The 20444-nt window shown below is 43.7% G+C and overlaps 1 protein-coding gene across 2 annotated transcripts in view; it reads right to left on the reverse strand.

Moving 5' to 3' along the window:
• Window positions 1-20444, reverse strand: part of NPY (neuropeptide Y) — a 110386-nt gene that overhangs the window by 26832 nt on the left and 63110 nt on the right. For both annotated transcript variants that reach the window (XM_054726262.1, XM_054726261.1), the window contains exon 3: window positions 10331-10385. The gene's annotated coding sequence lies outside the window, so the exon portion shown is untranslated. The remainder of the gene's footprint in view (window positions 1-10330; window positions 10386-20444) is intronic.

A 20444-nucleotide genomic window follows, 5' to 3' on the forward strand; every position in this document is an offset into this window, starting at 1 on the left:
CCCCCTGTTGAGTAGTCCAAGCCATTCATCCCATTACTTCCCTTGGTAATTATCTCTGGTGTAGAGGTGACCATTTGTTCTAGAAAGAATAAGTTATATTCCATGGGTGGAGAGTAGGTTAACCCTCTCTCTCCTGCTGAGCCTGGATAAGGAAGCGGGGAGCCTCGATTTCCACTGGCTGTTATTTTATGACATAAGGTGAAAGAGCCTTAGTTTGAAGCCAATGCTGAGAACAGCCGCCACCTCTGGGACCAATATGATCCATGAGCAAATAGGTGGGACGGGATGACTAGAGAGGCTGGAGTTGGTATTTCCCTTCCCCAGGCCATTTGGGCTTTGATTACATCCCAGCAGATTAGGCTCTGGTTAACTAGTCAGGCTTGTTAAGAAGAGAGAGCTCTGGTGTATTCCCTCCCCCTTCCAGAACCACGAGGGGATTTTTCTCCAATATTTACTGTGGGAACCTGGTCAAGCTTTTCAAGGTAAATCTCACAATACTGTTGGTGCCTCTCAATGACTAGGTGCCCTGGAGTTTTAACTCTTCCACTTGTAAGCACTGAGCCTTCAGTAATTTGTCAATTTCAGCAGTTTTCTGTTTTTAGGGGTGGTTTCTGCTCCTGAGTCTGCTCCAGGGAGCCCTGACTCCCTGTTTTGTCTGTCTGTCTCTGCAGTCTACTCTTGGGGACTGTGGTTTGCCCTGTATTCTCCCCTTTCTTATGGATCCAGAAGAGTTGTTAATTTTTCAGTCTGTTCAGCTTTTCACTAGTTACTAGGATGAAATAGAGACTTCCCAACTTATATGCAGAACTGGAAGTCCTGGCTGGAGCCTCTAAAGGTTCAGTCCAGGGGTCCTCAAACTTTTTAAACAGGGGGCCAATTCACTGTCCCTCAGACCGTTGGAGGGCCGGACTATAGTTTTTAAAAAAATATGAACAAATTCCTATGCACACTGCACATACCTTATTTTGAAGTAAAAAAACAAAACGGCAAAAACACCCGCATGTGGCCCGTGGGCCGTGGTTTGAGGACACCTGGCTCAGTCCATGCCACCAATTCAAGTCACACCTCTAAGGACATTTCTATGGCCCACCTTACTGACACTCCAGTCCATTGGTGGGACCTAGCATTAGCAAGTGGACTCCAATGAACTGAGGTAGCTGATCTCATTGCCCCATTTATTTTCCAGAGTTCATAAGGGAAAAGCATAATGGAATGAGCCAGGATTATGCTTCCAAACCCTGAAGCTGCAGACTGTTGCTCTTGACTCTCCCTCTTCAATGGTACAAAGATACTTTTATGTTTCACCCCCATATGTTTCAATAGTTGCATTTGCTAGGAAGGCATTCTGCAGCCATTCTATCTTTATAGTCATGGTCAAGTTTCTCTTTATTAATTCATGTAGAAATCAATATAAACAATGCTCATCACTCAGATGGCTGTGTGAGGCTTTAGTCCATACATCAGACCCTTAGAGTTCACATTTTGTCACAATGATTCAGGCTGAGTGCTTCCAGCTCCTCAATTACACTTTTGTTTTTATCCCCTTTGGTAGTGAAGATGGGCCACAAGGAATCCCCCTAAAGACAGGAATCACCATATTTTTCCTTCACTATTACAACTCTATGACTTGATCTTCAATGATTATAGAATAGAGCTATGGGACTTGTTTCTGAATGTTTCAATGAGCAAATTAAAGTAAACCTACCATCTGGAGAGGTCCTTTCTGCCACTGAACACCTTACAGACTTACTCCTTACAGTAAGTCTCCTCTTAATGTCAATAGGGTCTTGGAAACTGTGACTTTGAGCAAAACAAGATACTGTGTAACAAAAAACAGTTTTACCATCGTCTAATTGAGATACACAAGAGTCAAATTCCTACCGCCTATTTCTGTTCATAAAAATATCACCAAACTTCTCAATAAAGACCTAATACACTTCTAATATTAAACACTGAAATAAATGTGAGCTATATGTACATTTAGGAAAGATTAATACAAACAAGTTAGATAATTCTTTTCCAATCCACTTATTCCAGTTCAGGGTCATGGGCAGCCAGAGCCTATCTGGGCAGCTCAGGGTGCAAGGTGAGACCCAATCCAGACAAAATGCTCTTCCATCGCAGGGCCACTCACACACATGCCCACCCTCACTCAGACCGGGATGACTTAGATACATAGTTCACCTAGCATGCACACCTTTGGGATGTGGGTGAAATGGGAGTACCTGGAGAAAACCCCACACAGACATGGGGAGAACATGCAAACTTCCACATAGACAGTGGTCCCAGGCAGTCATCAATGCTTTAACTCATCAATATTACAACTAAATGATGTTATTGGAGGACCTGCTGTGAATATTTTATCCCTAAAGTGCCAATTTTCAATCATTTAAACCCAGAAAAAAAGGGAATTAAGCCCTAAAATGTTTGTCAATCTCATTTAAATTTCCTTGGGTGATTTATAAAGCTCTCCTGAAATCCTACTGCATCTTTATCATAACCATCAATCACATTTGGGGAACAGATGTGCAGAAGTGACAGTCTGTAGAGAATTCTGGTCAACAGAATGTCAGCTAAACGGGAGTTCACTCTCCGGGCAGTGTTTCAGGCACCAGGAAGAATTTATTTAAATACTGACACAATGACAATCCCTTCATCTGAAATACACAGACCCTCACTGACCTGTATGAAACTTCCTATTGTGCCTACAGCCAACTCCCAGTAGCATCCAACCACAGACTGTCACCATCTGGCTCATAATATAAGAGAAACATGATGCTTAATAAAACTGATATGACTGTGATGTCAGGAGCTGTCCACATCATCGTATGTATGTGGTGGGAAGAGATGATCTTACCTTTCCCAAAGGAGCCATGATTCCCTCCATAATGAGTCCCGGCTTCCTGCACCAGTTGCTCAGACAGCAGCCTGGCTCATCTTTTCTTTGTAATCCAAGCATGACTTGCTGAGAGCCAGAGACATCTTGAATTTCTATTTTATCCTAAACGACAGAATAAGTAGAAAAGTCTGTAATCACTAGCACTCATGCTCATCAGAGCCTCAGGTGCTGACACCTCCCTGGCTCTTCATCTGCCATGAGACTCCTGCTTAGGTGGGATTTCCCTTTTTTAGCTGTTTTCCCTACTCGCATCAATTGCATGTACCCATACACATCTCCCACCCTCCACTGTCAGCATGTGATATTAAGGGCTTAGGAACTGGAGTGTGGATTCTTTGGGAAAGTTCCTTGTCCCTTTTGAGCCTCCATTTCCTTATAAGTGGGGATAGCGCTCCCTAACTTGCGGAAGCACTGCGTCTGGCATTCAGGAGGTGCTCCACAAATGGAGACTAGCCTTGGCAGTCCCCTCTCCCTGGAGCTCTAATTACCAAAGAAGGCTGCCCTACGTGTCTTTCAAGCTGTACCTCATGAGCTGGGTCATGCTAACTCTAGCTGGTTCCCTGACAGGGGACACACCAGAACATGCCCAATCAGCTTGTAAATTATGAGGCCTGCTCTCAGCAGCTGATCTATTTAAAACTTACTCAGTGGTTAGGACAATGGTTTGTGGGATTTGTTCAAGTTCAGAGGAAAAACATAAATGAAGAAACATAGAATTTAAGATTTTAAAAGAAGAGAGGATAATGGCCTAATTATAAGCTCATAAAAAGGAAATTTTTCAAAGGATGTCACTAATTTTAATGAAATATAAACATTTTAATAATGATATTATTTGTAAACTAGCTAATTTGCAAAGGTACACAGATGTGTGTATGCCTCTTACATATACAGGGGTGGGGCAAAAGTAGATTTACAGTTGTTCTTATGGAAAATAACACAATAATCCTATATAATAATAGGCTAATATGCAAATCAACTGAATGGCAGAACAACCGGTCACTATGCCGTGCACTGACCACCAGGGGACAGAAGCTCAATGCAGGAGCTGCCCCCTGGTGGTCAGTGCGCTCCCACAGGGGGAGCGACACTCAGCCAGAAGCCAGGCTTACAGCTGGGGAGCACAGTGGTAGTGGCGGAAGCCCCTCCTGCCTCTGTAGCAGCTCTAAGGATGTCCAACTGACGGCTTAGGCTTGCATGGGGAACGGGCCTAAGCCATCAGTCGGACATCCCCTGAAGGCTCCCAAACTGTGAGAGGGTGCAGGCCAAGCTGAGGGACCTCCCTCCCCCCGAGTGCATGAATTTCATGTGCCAGGCCTCAAGTTAATAAATAATAATACAAGGATAAACTCTGTATTTCACATACTCACAACTGTAAACCTACTTTTGCTCACCATGTATGTTCACTTTCTTTTCCTGTTAACATTTCTGTTATATCACAATATTGTAGGACTCTTCTCTTCCCACAGCCAAGCAGAGGACGCTTTCCTTCCAGTTGATGGCTTCATTCTACTGCCCCTCTCCTCTCTGGTTCCCCTGCTCTGAGAATAAACTACTTGCAAACCAACAGCTTCCATATTACAGTATCAGTATTCCCTATTTAACAATCCCATATGAGCTAACTAATGTATAGAAATACAAGTCAGGGCAGAATGTATGTAACTTTTTAAAATATTTTTTACTGATTTCAGAGAGGAAGGGAGAGGGAGAGAGAGAAACATCAATGATGAGAGAGAATCATTGATCAGCTGCCCCCTGCACGCCCTCTACTGGGGATCAAGCCCACAACCCAGGCATGTGCCCTGACCAGAAGCAAACCGTGACTTCCTAGTTCATAGGTTGACACTCAACCACTGAGCCACACCAGTTGGGCTGTATGTAATTTTTATTCGGATGTATGTAATCATTCCCTGTCTGTTTCCCTAAGTCCCCTCTTCCTACTCAGGATGTAAGGTCAAGTTATTCTGTACTGCTGTTTCAGGTCTCAGCCACAGTTCCTTGGTACAGGTTTTGATGATAGATTTGGAAACTTTAAAAAAATTGACCTCAGGGTGTATCAGTTTTTGGAAGAGGGACTCACCTAAGTGACACTAATAATAGATAAATTTATAAGCTAACCTATGTAGCAATTTATAGGGGGATTCAGTTGCAGCTAAGCCACATCTGATAACCAATAATTGGCAGCCCTCTATGAAGGGCTAGGCCTACTGGAAAAAAGTTGAGGTGGAACCGAAGGTTGTTTGGTGATATAGCAACAGGACAATCCATATTAGATGCCCCTAAGACAGTGGTTTTCAACCAAGAGTGATTTCTGCCCCCCAGGCCTACTTGGTAATGTCTGGAGACAGAGTGGGATCATAGAGGCACAATATATTGACTGTGGAGATTGAGGAAGGCTTTGTGTAAAGGGGCACTTGAGCTGGGCCCTGAAGGATCGGCGTTTGAGACATTCCACACTATTCCCTCAGGGAAGGTATGATATCACAGAAAGCATAGAAAACAACAGTCAATTCTTGGCTTCTGAGTTTCCAAATACCAGCCTTTAGGAAGGGACAGTGGTTAAGGTACAAAACAGAAATGCAACAAAGGAACTCATCTAGAGAGAACTGGTCCAATAAATATCATTTCAATCCCAATAAAACAGAAAGAGCAATCATGTCAAGGATTGGGGGCTTTTTAAAAAAAAAAAAAAAGCAGCAGCAACCGTTGGCTGTGACTTGGTGCTAATTCAGGCAGCTTCATTCAAGGCCACTCAAAAAATTCATTGACTAAATCCCCAATGAAACCATTTTATCAGTCACCAACGTGGAGCAACTCAGCCAGCAACGTTCACAGAATTTCCAGAAAACACATTCCTGAGCATTAATAGTTCTGTTGGGTAGCCTACAGGAAAACTCCATTTCTCTGATTTCCTCTTGTGGTATCTCTGCTCTCTCTAATCCTCAGCCCTTCAACTCCAGTGATCCCTGGACTCCCACCTACAACCATGCTTCACTCATTTTTTTTTTAATAATATGGTTTTTGTGTTATTGATTTCAGAGAGGAAGGGAGGGGGAGAGAAAGATAGAAACATCAATGATGAAAGAGAATCATTGATGGGCTGCCTCCTGCACGCCCCACACTGGGGATCGAGCCTTCAACCGGGCATCAAACTGTGATCTCCTGGTTCATGGGTTGATGTTCAACCACTGAGGCACACTAGCCAGACCCAGGCCATGCCTTACTCTTGACGAAACCCAGAATTGTCTCATGCAACCTTTCGTCTAATGCCAATGCCTGCCTTCCGTACACCGTATGTGCCTATTTTTCTGGTTATCCTTCATTCTCAGTGCCGCCCATCATTGCTCTGCTCTGTGTGCTGAAGGTGGACCTACCCAGGTGTCTCACAGGCTCCCTCACTTTCTGGCTCTTGGTTGGGTTCACCAAATAGGGGAAGCCCGGCAAAGTTCAGAGGATAGGAAGTACTGAGTACAGAGCCAGGCACGTATTTATCTCCTAAACATGTCAGTGATTGTTGTTGGTACATAGGGAGACCCTCTGCCATCCAACATATGGCTAGGAAAATTATTGTAAATTGACCTTGTAATCTGAGAAATGCTAGGCCAATGTTAAAATAGTAATGTCAAAGTTGTCAAGGAATCTTCAAAGAGGATTTTAAAGGAATTTCTTAAAGAAATCAGGAAAGTGAAGTTAAGGCATGGTTCTCAACTGGGGGCAATTTTGTCCCCAGGAGACACTGGGCAGTGTCTGAGACATTTCTGGTTGTCATACCTGGGGGTGTTACTGGCATCCACTGAGCAGAGGCCAGGGATGCTGCTAAACATCCTACAATGCACAGACCAGCCCTCCTCCCCCCAAACAAAAAATTATCTGGCCCAAATATCAACAGTGCCAACTTAATGGAAGAGACTTCACTATGCACCTGGGACTCCCAACTGCCAGGTGAGGGACACCTGAGCCTTTCTGTTACCCTGACTCCCTTAGTTGGCAAAAAGTCAAATATGTGCCTGGCTGCGCTCACCCATCACGTTGAACCCTCTCCCTGTGTGCTGTCTTCCAGCAATGGAGGCAGCTCCTACCCAGGAACAGCTGCTTCCATTAGCATCCACTAGGGTAATAAATTTTTAAATGTTTACAAAGCACCTGGGAAGAGTAGAAAATCATAGAACATTTGAGAAAACATCCGTTCACATTCATTTGTTCTTGGAACTCATGACCAACATTAGAGCCACAAAGAACAGGGCTGGCGTTCCAGCGACCAGCACAACAGGGGACATTAAGCACCTGCCCTGTCGCCACAGCATGTTGCTTTATACATTGTCCTTGCCAAGGTCAGGCTCTGTCACCATTACTTTTTTTTTTTTAATTGCACCATGGCATGGGCCTTGCCCCCTAAAACTATAGTCTCACCATTTCATCTTTTCTAAATCATCTTACTAGTATGCATTTAATGCCCACTTCACTTACGGCATAATTTCAGAGATTTGTTTGTTTTTAAAAAACAATTGCTCCTTATTTGTTTTCATGTCTAGCAGGAAATTTCATATTAACAGTTGCTCATCCAGCTGAAACCGGTTTGGCTCAGTGGATAGAGCGTCGGTCTGCGGACTGGAAGGTCCCGGGTTCGATTCCGATAGAGGGCATGTACATTGGTTGCGGGCACATCCCCGGTAGGAGGTGTGCAGGAGGCAGCTGGTCAATGTTTCTCTCTCATCGATGTTTCTAGCTCTCTATCCCTCTCCCTTCCTCTCTGTGAAAAATCAATAAAATATATTTTTTTAAAAAATAGTTGCTCATCCAGATCCAAAGCTTGGTTCATCCATTCATTCATCGAATCATTCCCTATTCAACAAGCCCCCTACTATACAGTGAGTAGGATTGCCATCCTAGGGTATGTGTAAAACAGGCCTTGTGCTAAGCTTAAGTTTACAAAAAATGAAGACAACTCACAATTTAGCTAGCTGAAATAGAATTCCTGTAAAAGCTGCTGCATATTCTATAACTTAGCAATTCCAATTTTAGGAGCTAGCTGGGAAATGCTCACATATGTGTACCAAGATACAGACAAAATGTTTATTGTGTCATTTTGCGGGCTAGGAAAAAAAACAACAAAACTGGAAACAACCCAAATGTCTATCAATATCATCAATGCTCAATAACATGTGCATACCATGAACTTTTACACAGCACTTAGCAGGAAGGATCTATTTCTATGTGTAACAACCCAGAGAGATCTCTGAGACATACAGTCTTAGAGGGGAAGTCCCCAGGGATACACACCAAACTCAGAACAGTGTTACCCGTGGGCACATGGGAGGGGAGGAAACACGGCTTAGAATGTGGATTAGAACTGGTGCGTTAGAACTGGATAACCTTATTGGAAATAGTTTCATTTTTTTAAAGGATTAAGTGTGTTGCATATAAAACTAATTTAAAAAACCCCACAAACCATTGCAACTATAAGGCAAAGTGGTAGTATAAAGAAAGGAAGGCTCCATTCCTTTATTTCCTGCAGGGGGACAGCAAAGATGCAGAGCTATCACGCCCTCAGAGCACTTCCACATGGCTGGCCCGTTCAGTGGGGAGGAGTGGACTGGGGGTGGGGGAATGATCCTGAAGGAGGCAGATGCATACAGGACTTAGACTGCACTTGAAAATGAATGATGCTTATATCCTGCTGAGGAGTTTTGAATTTTCTCCTATAAGCAATGGAAAGCCCGCAAATGAGGGGTGACATGACCAGATGTTGAGTTTAGAAATATCAGTCAAGCAAGAGTGATTTTTCTCTCCAGAGGCTCAGAGGACAGATGTGACCATTACTCAACTCATCTATGTCAACACATCAACCATCCCATGCCCATACTGGTTGTCCTTAGATGGCCTAGCACATGTGGGCTCACAATAATTATTTTTATAAAGATTTTAAAACTAAAGGAAAGTGATAAGCATAGTACTAAAATATCCAGATTTTAATAAATTTTAAATTAAAATACACCATACTTATGGAAGAGTCTTTAGAGTAATTTTGATGCATATTTACAAAGCAAACACCCCTAATTAACCAGAATAGAAATCAAAACATCAAACATTACTAGCATTAGGTCATATAGGTTACAACACTATGTGATGACCCTATCCGTTCTGTAACCACTCTGCTCCCCGCCCTCCTCGTCATAGCAACAATGTGCAAGTCTTTTCCCTTGTCTTTTTTCTGTTATCACTTTTAATTCCATCTCAAGGCATATCACCCTTTCTCTCTTTTCTCATTCCGTTCCTTTCTCTGTGTTTCTCCTCCCCATGTCTTTGTTCTCTCTATGAGTTAGGAAGAAAAAACTCTCAATTCTTAGAAGGAATGGTAAAAATCTGCTAGTGACACATGAAAGAAAAGGAAGCAGTCAGTGCCCCTGACTAAATAGTCAGGTATCACATGTTTTAAAAATTCTTGCAGCACACCGGTTGAAATTGCTGGCTTAGATAAACACAGAGTAGAGAAATGCAAGTCTTTCAAAGAGCTAAGGAGGCCTTTTTCAGAATACCTGAAGTCCCTCTGTGCCTTTCTAGATAAGCCAGATTTTCCTCAAGCACAAAGATTTGAGATAAATAAAAAACTCTATTTTAGTATATTTTATTCCAGTTATATTACAGCTTAAGTAAGCTTTCATGGTTTGGCCTGTCCACCCACAGTGCACTAGGATTCCCTTTCTCCGCACCATGATATGATCTTGCAAACACTTGCTAAACTAAACATACTGATTATTGGATCTACCCTAAAGGCAACTGTAACACTCACCAACAGGATCACCACTCTGCAAATGTGCTACAGCTATTGTGAAACTGTAGAAAAAGAAGAAAACAATTGTTCCTGGCTTATTGCCACAGAAAACTATCTCCAATGGAATAGAAGCATGGCATAGTGGAGTTTATTTCTTCAAATCTATACCAGATTTTGAACTTAGAGTTTCAAAGAAAAATAGAATGATATTAAAATCTTCTTTAGCAGAGCCATCTCTCATCACCAGGTAAACACCTGTACTCTAATGAACTAAAGATGACTTTAGTCCCAGAGAAGTCAAGAACTACTTTAAACAAAACTGAAAAAAATATAAAAAAATATATTTCTCATCTTCATATTGCAGAGTGAAATCAGTGACTGATCTTGTCCGTTTTTTCATTAGTAAAGCATGCCTCTCCCATCATTCTATAGGTCCCCACACATCAGTGTTCTCTCAGGACCATATAATGCCCGTGGCAGGTAAGTCCAAAATCAGTCCCTTACGGAAACCACTTTAAATTCTACTCTATTCCCAGTAGTTGTTTTTTGTTTTGTTTTGTTTTTTAAGGGTCCTTTTGTACAGGGAAATAATTTTCTAGTTGGGAAACAATAGACACAATTTACATTTACTTTCAAAGGAAAATATAAAAGTCCACACTTACAGGTTTGCTTTGCTGGCGGGATGTTAGCCAACCGAGTTATTCTCCTCCAAGCTATCTGTGGAGACATTAATTGAGAAATTAGAGAAATAAGGGTGCAAAGGCCTATGTAATTAAACTGCCCATTTCACCCTCCTTCTCCAAAGCAGTTTCCCGGGATGTTCACTGGCTGGAGAGTTTCTCTAGGCCTGGGAGGCATGGATACCTTGTGCATTAAAAAAGCACGAATCCTACCCTAAACTGTCAGGGGACTTTTTATTTTAAAGCAGATTTAGCACTTTGAAGAGTTAATTACAAATCTAAGGAATATTTCTATGTGGTGTGCCTCATGGCAAACTGGATGTTAATGGTCCCTTCCTGACATTAAATGATAAAAACTTCCTATTGTATTTTGTGGTTTGCCCAGGGCTGGGGGCAGAGGCTTTCCTGGGAGTAGTTGCCAGATTGCTACTTTGTTTTCAGCAAACCATCCATTTCCTTGCTGTTGGGCTTTATTAGGAAACTCTATTTGATTTGTGCGTCTGTGTCCTCCCCCAAGCCCGGTGCCTGCCGTCCATCACCCCCAGCTGGCCTGCTGTGTCTGCAGATGCACTGCCCTTTTCCTTCGGATTCTGGGAGAAATAGCCATCCCTGTCCTTGGCTTCTGTGTCTTTATCAGCCTCAACTCATTCCTCTTGGTGGCTAATTGTCCCTTTTCTCCTGACTTTTATCTCTACGAAATAAAACACATACATGATTTCCTTAAAAAAAATAAATAAATAAATGACAAAGAAAAAGAGACAAATTGAATTTTGCCCAGTTTTTAAGCAACCAGCAATGATGACTGGCAACAGTCCTTTTAATATTTTTTATATTGACAGTTCAGAGCAACCATTTATTGGCCTCAATTTCATATGCCCTTCCCTGCAGTTGTCTCTACAAATAAATGCACTCACAAATGAGAAAGAAAAAAAATACTCCTTCGCTGATGAACATACACTAATTTTTAGGTTCCAAATATATAAACAAGGTGATCATTTGAATACGCATGAATAAAGGTTAGTGATAAAATTAAATAACAGAAGGAAATCTGGAATATTATTTAATTTTGTGTGTGTGCAAGGCACACATGCACACACGTACATGAGTCATTTTGCTGCACAGGAGAGGCAAATAATAAGCAGGTCAATAGATAAGTATAATTAGATGCATTGTGACATTTGTTTTTTAAGTGCAAGGTTTGAGATTGAACATAACTGGCTTGGAATCCTGGGGTTCTGGCTTGGAATCCTGCCTTCATCAAGGAACATGTTCCCTCCTGACATGCCTGAGACTCACCTTAAATAAGAATAATATCTACCTAACAGGGTAGCTATTAGGACAAAAAGAACTAAGATTTGTAAAGTACCTAACACAGTGCCTAACATACAGAATTGCTTTTTTTATATATATACTAGAGGCCCAGTGCATGAAATTTGTACATGGGTGCGGTCCCTAGGCCTGGCCGGTGATCGAAGCACGAGCGGCTGATGTGGAAGGGCAGGTCCAGCTAACCTCTGGGCCCTGGGTAGCACCTAGACCCCCAGCCCCCCTCCGCCTGAGTCACGGTGCCCGAGTCCCCACGCGGCGATTCAGTGAGCACAGCCGGACAGCTGTGGGTCAGGGTGCAGCATGGGCCTTTGGGCCACCCAGTGGTGCCACACGGAAGCTGGGCGGGCAGCACTCTCCCGGACGGCCTCCCTGACCAGCTCCTGCGCGAACCCACAGGGAGCACAACCAGCCCCTTCGATCCCAAAGGCTGCAGCCCAGCTCACCTGGAAGAGGCCACACAGGTGCAGGGGCGGACGCCCCGCAGGCACCGGGCACCTGAGCACAGGGGCTTCCCCAGTACAGAGCCCTGGTATCCCAGGGGAGGGAAGCAGGGGAAGTGAGAGTGAGCTTGGTGGACACCCCACATTCTCACCTCACTTCCGTCCCTGTCACCCTCGCTCCAGGTAGCTGGCAAGAGGTCGCAGTCCCCGGCCCAGGCGCCGACACCCACCCCCAGTTTCCCAGCCCAGCCCATGGCCTAGCCCTGATCTGGTGATCAGGGCCTGCCGGGCCACTGATTGCCATCTGCAGGGCAATTGGTTGGGACCAGGCCCCCCCGCCCAACTCCTTTAGTGCCTGGGAGCCGGGCCACCACCACTGGTCACCATCTGCGGGGCGATCGGTGGGGCAATCGGGCTCCTGCTGGCACCTGCCTTGACCTGGGGCCACCTGCTCACCTGCTCCACCATCCTGCTGCGGTCCCGCTCTCATCGAGGCCCATCAAGGCCAGAAGCACTGCTAATGCCACCTGCTGCCAGTGCCGCATTGCCGACACCTGCCATGTTCCGTGCTGCCCCCTGGTGGCCAACACACGTCATAGCAAGTGGTCAAACTCCCAGTTGAACTCCCCAACGACCAACCGAGGGGACAATTTGCATATTAAGCTTTTATTATATAGGATATTTTTATTGATTTCAGATAGGAAGGGAGAGATAGAAACATCAATGATGAGAGAGAATCATTGATTGGCTGCCTTCTGCATGCCCCCTACTGGGGATCGAGCCCGCAACCTGGGCATGTGCCCTTGATCGGAATTGAACCCGGGACCCTTCAGTCCGCAGGTCAACACTCTATCCACTGAGCCAAACCAGCTCGGGTGAGAATTGCTCTTTTTTTAAAGACGTATCAGATTCATGCCAGTCTAGAGAAATATATGTGTCCTAGTTTAAAAAGGACCTTCTGGACTGGGCTGGAAGGAGAACATTAGACGAGGAAGGAGAACGCAGAAGTTCTTCCTGTCTTTCCTGAGAGAGAGCAGGTGCCAGGGAAGCACTTCCTTCATCAAAGCTCGTCTTATATTCAGCAAACCCCCACCCCAGTCTCTGCCCAGACCTGAGCCTAACTGCCCAGGAGAAGACATCTGGGCACTGGAGTGGCCCCAGGGCGCCCCCTGGATTTCCCTTGTCAGAGAATCCATCTGTGTGCCCCTGAAACACAGACCCAGCTCTTCTGATCTCACCTGCAAGGTTGGGCAGGGCAGCCAGCTGCCAGGTCTACTGTCCTTGTCCTCATCCCAAGGCCCCACAGGATGAGTGAGAAGCAGCTTGCTGCTCCAAAACACCTGTCCACAGCTGCGTGAAAGTCTGCCAGTTCCACTTATTCTAGTGAACTGGCAAACTTCACAGCGACTGTTGGTCAATCCCTCTTTAGAGTGAATTGCAATAAAAGGGTTCTGAGCCAGCTGCAGGCAGGAATGACCAATGGCTCTCAAAACTCAGATGCATTAGCCTCACCTGGTGGGCTTATTAAAAAGATCCTTCTCCAATTATTCTGATTCAGTAGACAGTTCAATAACCTAAAAGAAAGAGCTTCTCAATATATCTATTATTTGTTGGTTACTGTGAGCCAAGCCCAATGCTAAGTGATTTACAGACACAATCCATTTTTGGATCCTGTGAAGTGTTCAAGTTAATGACAGGACCATAACCTGGACAGAAAGTGACAGGGCCCATGAGAGGGGTTGTCACACTCTATGTTACCGTGAGAGCCCCACAGGAAAACAGCATAGCTCTATGGTTGGTTTACGGTGGACACAGGCTGAATATTGATGTCTGGAGACGTTGAATAACCTGATTAAGGTTCCTCAGCTGGTCACCTCTCTAAATGAGTAACCCCTGAAGCCTAAGCCACAGTCCACACTGCCTGGGGTCATCAGCTCGCATGACCACCAACTTCTAACCAACATCCCAAACTTTCTCTACATGAACTAAACCAAATTTTGGACTTGCATTGGCCAAGTGCATGGTTGTCACTCTGTTTATGAAACAAACAACAAAAATTTAAACAGCACTTTCTAACCCTCCTTCTGAGGAATCCAGGTCCTGAAGCTCTCACCTTGCCTTGTAAAAGAGCCACTACCAGGCAAAAGCAAATCCACTTCCCAGTGTTCTTCTTACCCTGCAGCAAAGGAGTGATTGCAGACTTCTTTCTATATCTCTTATTTCTGAAACAAAGATGTCCTAGTCACTTCCATAATCCTTCTCGATTTTTCTTTCTATATTTCAAGAGCAGTAACATCCCATTAAAATGCTTTTTTCATCCTAGGCTAAGGCAGGCATGAGACAGTGTGAACAGTTGGACTTTATTCTTCTTCTAATGTTTCTATTTAATAAGAAGCATGTAACCAGAGGCTTACAGACTACTCTTTGATCGAAATTTCCCAAAGAGATTCTCATTATGCTTTCAGATGTACTCAAAATAAATATTATTGCATCAGCCATTCTACTTTGCATGGATTTGGGTATCAGAATTGTGCCCAAAGACTGAAAATCCCTTATTAATTTCACTAGAAATAAAAATATGCGTTCATTTGGTATAACTTAACTAGAGGACTCTTAGCACTGAGACAGAATGTCTGTTTTCAGTTACCAAGACCATGAAGAATAATTTTAAGAAGCAGTGAAGAGATCCTCTCAGACGTTTTGTTTTGTAAAACGGGAATGTAGTTTTACATTCAGGGGACCCCTCCCCTCATCTGGAGAATATTAACCAGAACCAAAGCTATTTTGCACCCCCTCCCCCCGAGGACACGAGGCAATGTGGAGACTCCTCTGGTTGCCGACTAGGGAGTGCTACTGGCATTGAGTGGATGGCATTTAACAACTCTGCTAAATAAACAGCCTACAAAGTACAGTACAACTGCCCCACGGACAAAGAATTACCTAGTCCAGTATGTCAGTAGTGCTGAGGTCATCAAGAAACTCTGCTCTATTGGGACTGAATTCAACCCTGAGCAAGAGAAAACCCTAGTGCTGCAGTGACTTAAATAATTTAGAGGCCTATTTATCTGGCACATAAGTAGCATAGGAGTTTCCAGGCCACAGCTTGGTGCAGTTCAATGATGAAGCACCCAGGACCCTTGGTGGTGGTCCTAGAAGATATCATTTTAGCTGGGCACATTACTGCACAAAAGCACATTGAGCCTACTCGTGAGGAAGAAGGATCATGGATTTTATACAGGCGAATGGCAGGGTTCCCACAGATACACTTTATCTTTTCTGTGATGCATCTATCTCTAGCCCGCTTTAAGGCCCAGCCAAACTCTACCCAGTCTCTTTCTACCCAAATTAAGCTCTTCTGTGGCACCTTTCATGCTATTCCCAGGCAGAGCTGATTTCCCTGAACCAGAATTTTCTATCTCTGGGGACAAGGAGAATCTCAGGGCCAGAACGGTGCCCCAAACGGAGAAATAGAGCCGTCTCCATAGGAACAGCACCTAATGAGATGGATGCATTTCCACACAAATGAAAAGGTTGCGGTAAAAAACCATGGGTATCTGAAAGCAGGATAAAGAGATGCCGGTGGGGAAAAGTAGAGGCGAGTAAAATTAATAGCAAATTCAGAAATACAATGTGAGAATTTTATAAAGGGTTTCCGACAACCTCTATATAACAAATGGTGGGAAAGAGAACATAAAGTAAACCCAAACAAATTGCTTACTATTATTATTACTAGAGGCCTGGTGTACGAAATTCGTGCACTCGGTTGGGGGAGTCCCCTCAGCCCAGCCTGCGCCCTCTCACAGTCCAGGAGCCCTTGGGGGATGTCCGACTGATGACTTAGGCCCGCTCCCCATAAGCCGGCAGTCGGACATCTTTAACACTGCCATGGAGGTAGGAGAGGCTCCCACCACCACCACTGCACTCACCAGCTGTGAGCCTGGCTTCTGGTTGAGCGGTGCTCCCCCTGTGGGAGCACACTGACCACCAGGGGGCAGCTCCTGCATTGAGCAGGACGGGGCTGAAACCAGCTCTCCAACATCCCCCAAGGAGTCCCGGATTGCGAGAGGGCACAGGCCAGGCCAAGGGACCCCACCAGTGCATGACTGGCCAGCTGGGGAGGGACCACGGGAGGGCTCCAGGGTGTGTCGGCCCATCTCGCTCTGTCCTGATCGGCTGGACCCCAGCAGCAAGCTAACCTACTGGTCGAAGTGTATGCCCCTGGTGGTCAGTGCACGTCATAGCGAGCGGTTGAGCGGCTTTAGCATATCATTAGCATTACGGTTTGATTGAATGGACGAATGGATGACTGGACGATAGGACATTTAGTATATTAGGCTTTTACTATATAGGATTATGCTAATAATGATAAAGATGACCAACATTAATCATAAGGCAAAGTCTTTGAGTCAATCCCCAGGCCATTGGAGACCTGCAAAGAAGGATTCTCCCTGAAATTGCTAAAGAGGATCCCAAGACCCAGCTTTTCTTGCCAGCCCAGAGAAAGTTGATAAGATTCAAGTTTTCTTCACATCATTCTTGCACTGTTCATTTGTATATTCACTAATGGTTTCCAGGGGCAGCTGCTACTTCCAAAAGACCCCATAATCTTTTTAAAAAATATGTTTTTATTGCCCAACTGGTATTGCTCAGTGGTTGAGCACTGACCCATGAACCAAGAGGTCACGGTTCGATTCCTGGCCAGGACACATTCCTCTCTCTGAAATCAATAAAAACATTTTTAATTTTTTTTATTTTTATTGATTTCAGAGAGGAAGGAAGAGGGAGAGACAGAAACATCAACAATGGGAGAGAATCATTGATTGACTGCCTCCTGTATGACCCGCACTGGGGACCAAGCCCACAATTGGGGCATGTGCCCTGACTGGGAATAGAATTGTGACCTCCTGGTTCAGTGGGTCGACGCTCAACCACTGAGCAACACTGGCCTGTTATGCTAATTTACTGAACCAGTCCTCTTCCATAAATTGGAAACCCTTTGGTCAGTTTGAAAATGAAATCTTAGCAGTCACACAGAAATAAACTTCTGCTAAGCGATTCCAGAAAGACTGCTTGGTATAGGGATAAATCAGGATGTGTCTTAGTTTATTTGCTATGCTCTTATTTCTTTCTCGTTTATATTTCTGTTCTGATTTCCCTCCAAACAATATTTGCGTCTCTCAGAAAACCCTGTATGACTGAAAGATTTACACTATTTGTAAGCACTTTTACACTCCCTGAGAATTGCACTCTGTTGGTAAGGAACACTACTTAATTCTATATTCTGAAGAAAACACTCAAATACAGTGGGAGTTCAGTTCATTCTCTGTAATCAATTTCTGAGGCATTTGTACAGAGTGATCAAAATGGTATGGCTATACTGTATACATGGATTACATGAGATTACAGGGATATGTTTTAACCTATTTTCAGACCTATTAAGAGTGCACTTTACCAGCATGTTTGATATAACAGAACATGTGTTTTGAAAGAAGCTAAGAGAGAAAAAAGAGACCTGTATGTGATGGTCATAAGTGTATCCTCAAATTGCTTTTCTATTTCGGGGGACATGAGGGATGTACCTGAAAGGTCATGGGTTAGTCCAGTTCAATATCAGTAAATTAGTTTTGGAAACAGACAAAAGAAAATTAATAGCCAACAGGTTTACCAATATAATAAAGAAAAACGGGAAAATACGGTTTATAGGTTATTTTCTCCAGCAGGATGCTTTTAAATCGGACAGCACGACACTTTAATAGCACCCTATGGACATGTTTCACTGGTCTGTCAACAGACTTGATTTCTAGATTGGATGTTTATTCTGTATTAAAATGTAGATTGACCTGGCAAACTTCAATACAAAGTAACGTTAAATAAGCAGTACAGGGAAGGATATTATGCTGAAGAAAGTGGAAATGATTGGTTGCTCTAACATATTTTTAAGTCAAGCACCTGCTGTTCTGGTGAGACACAATGTCAAGACACACTTTGATCACCCTAGCCTTACGCAGTCAAGGCTTGGGAAGACTAGCCATGGACACAGAGCATCTGGTAGGCTTGGTAGCAATCTAAATGTGCACGTGTCTATGTACTGCTTTTCTGCCCTTTTCCTATCTTGCACCCAACTGACATGAGTATAAGATCTACAGTTTTATCACTTGGCCTACCCAATAGTCCTATCTTGCAAAAGAAACCTTCACTTTGTTCAGGTGTCAGCTGGCCATGTGTCTCGGGGAACCTGAAGTGAACCAATTCCCCACCCACTTGTCTCACCCAAGAGGAAGCATTTTGATGAACTTAAGCCTCGCCTGGGTAACTGCATTCTCCTCCACATGATGTGGTTCAATAATGGGCATGTAATCCAATTCTGGTCAGTGAAATATGAGGGGAAGCCTGCAGGGGCTTCTGAGAATATTCCTCTCATTTTTAAAAAGTTCACAAGACAGCGACCTATCCTTATCTTTTCCGGAAGTATTACTAGTATGTCTGCATGAACAGCAGCAAACCTCTTGGAGCCACGGGAGCAACCAGCCTATGAGAAAAAGCCAACACACTGAGGTGGCAGAACAGAAGGCAGAAATCGAGTGCTTCATGATACCACGGGATGCTGAATGAACCCACCCTGTCCGCTAAAGGCAACCATTGTCCTGAGGTAGTGAACGTGGTAATGCCACCCAGATTCCTTCTTCTGCCACAAGTATTTCTTCTCCAGAAATCACCTTTGGGAGTTGTCCCCTCCCTAGGAGAAGCCTGTATCACAAAAGCCTGACCACCTTGCTCCAATGGAGCATAACTCTAAAGACCATCCAGCTCTACATTTCCTGTAGAGCATCAGCTAAAGTCTTTGTTGCAATTACACTGCAATTGAACTTCTCTCTGTTCAATCCTGCTTCCCTCACTTCTTCACATTGCCTGTGTTTTTCTTGAGACCGCTCTCCAATAAAGCTTCTGTATATAAAACTCCATCTGAGTGTATTTCCAGAGAACCCAGCATAAGAAACTTAATGTTTGAAGTAACAACTGCCTTGCTTTTCTTTCTCTGTCACCTAAAAATGCATGCATCCCTAAACACTATACTTTAGGTTTTCCTGCCCCCTCCTCCAAGAGGACATGACAGACTAGGATCATACACAGTATGTATTTTTCAGTCTCCCTTTTTTACTCAACATTATGAGGTTTCATGATATAATGTGAATAGTTGTATTTCATTCATTTTAACTATGATAGTGTACTTTATTGTAGAAATTTAACATAATTTATATATTATAATATCAATGGACATTTAGATTTACAGTCTGGGGGTTATGTTAAACAATGCTATGAAGATACTTGTACATTTCACTGATACACATGCACATAAATTTTTGTGGAGTATATTCTAAGAGTGAATTGCTGGATCAAAGGGTGGGCATAAGTTCAGTTTTAGAATTCTGCCAGGTAATTTTCAAAAGTGGTTGTGTCTGACCGTCAGGTCTGGGCTCCAGGCTGTCCCCAACACACACACAGGACAGCCGAGAGTGGGCAAAGCCTGAACCCCGCCGGAACACCGAGGTTCAAGCTGCCAAAAGAGGAAAAGCGAACTGCCTGTGGGGGAAACCAGGGCCACTGTCCTTGCTCCTTTTGTGGCAACCTCTGGAAAATAACACAACCACGAGTGACCAACTTGAGAACAGACTCAAATCAAAATAGTAGGTGAAAAATTCTCCACATCTCTAGCTCATGCTATTGATGATTGATGGATGGATTAGGGGAGGCTGTTCCTCAGAGGGTTCGTACCCTCAGCAACTGGCCAGAACATTTCCTTCTCTTCAAGGTATAAACAGGTTAAATTATTTGTCATGGTGTAATGTGTCACAGGATGACTTTTATACCATCACAAGTGGAGCAGAGATCAACAACGCTCATAAAACTTGTTGTCATGTTAGAGCTGACCTGAAAACCTCCAGTGTCAGATATTTGTGACGCAGTTCATCTTAGCACATTCGAGGCACAAATACAATGTACTCTACTTAAACTACACAGTGAGCCACTGTTTTAATTATATCCTTCCTTTCTTCTTTCAAGCAATATTTACTCATCATTGTCATCAATAATTTCTGAGAACCTACAATGAGGTCTGGTGTATCCCAGACTGCATTGAGTTTAAGATCAGCTTTTAAATATTGCGTTTCCCATAACAAGAAGTGCTTTCATTTATAATAAAGGAAAATACTATATTCTCAGACACACACAAGTCATCCTTTGCCACACAAGAACAATATATCTCCTTGACTTAAGCCTGCCTTGTAAGAAATCCTTTCTCTGTATCAAGGAATACTGGTCAACCACTG

Source organism: Eptesicus fuscus, chromosome 14 (assembly GCF_027574615.1).
Source record: "Eptesicus fuscus isolate TK198812 chromosome 14, DD_ASM_mEF_20220401, whole genome shotgun sequence".
Lineage (NCBI taxonomy): Eukaryota > Metazoa > Chordata > Mammalia > Chiroptera > Vespertilionidae > Eptesicus > Eptesicus fuscus.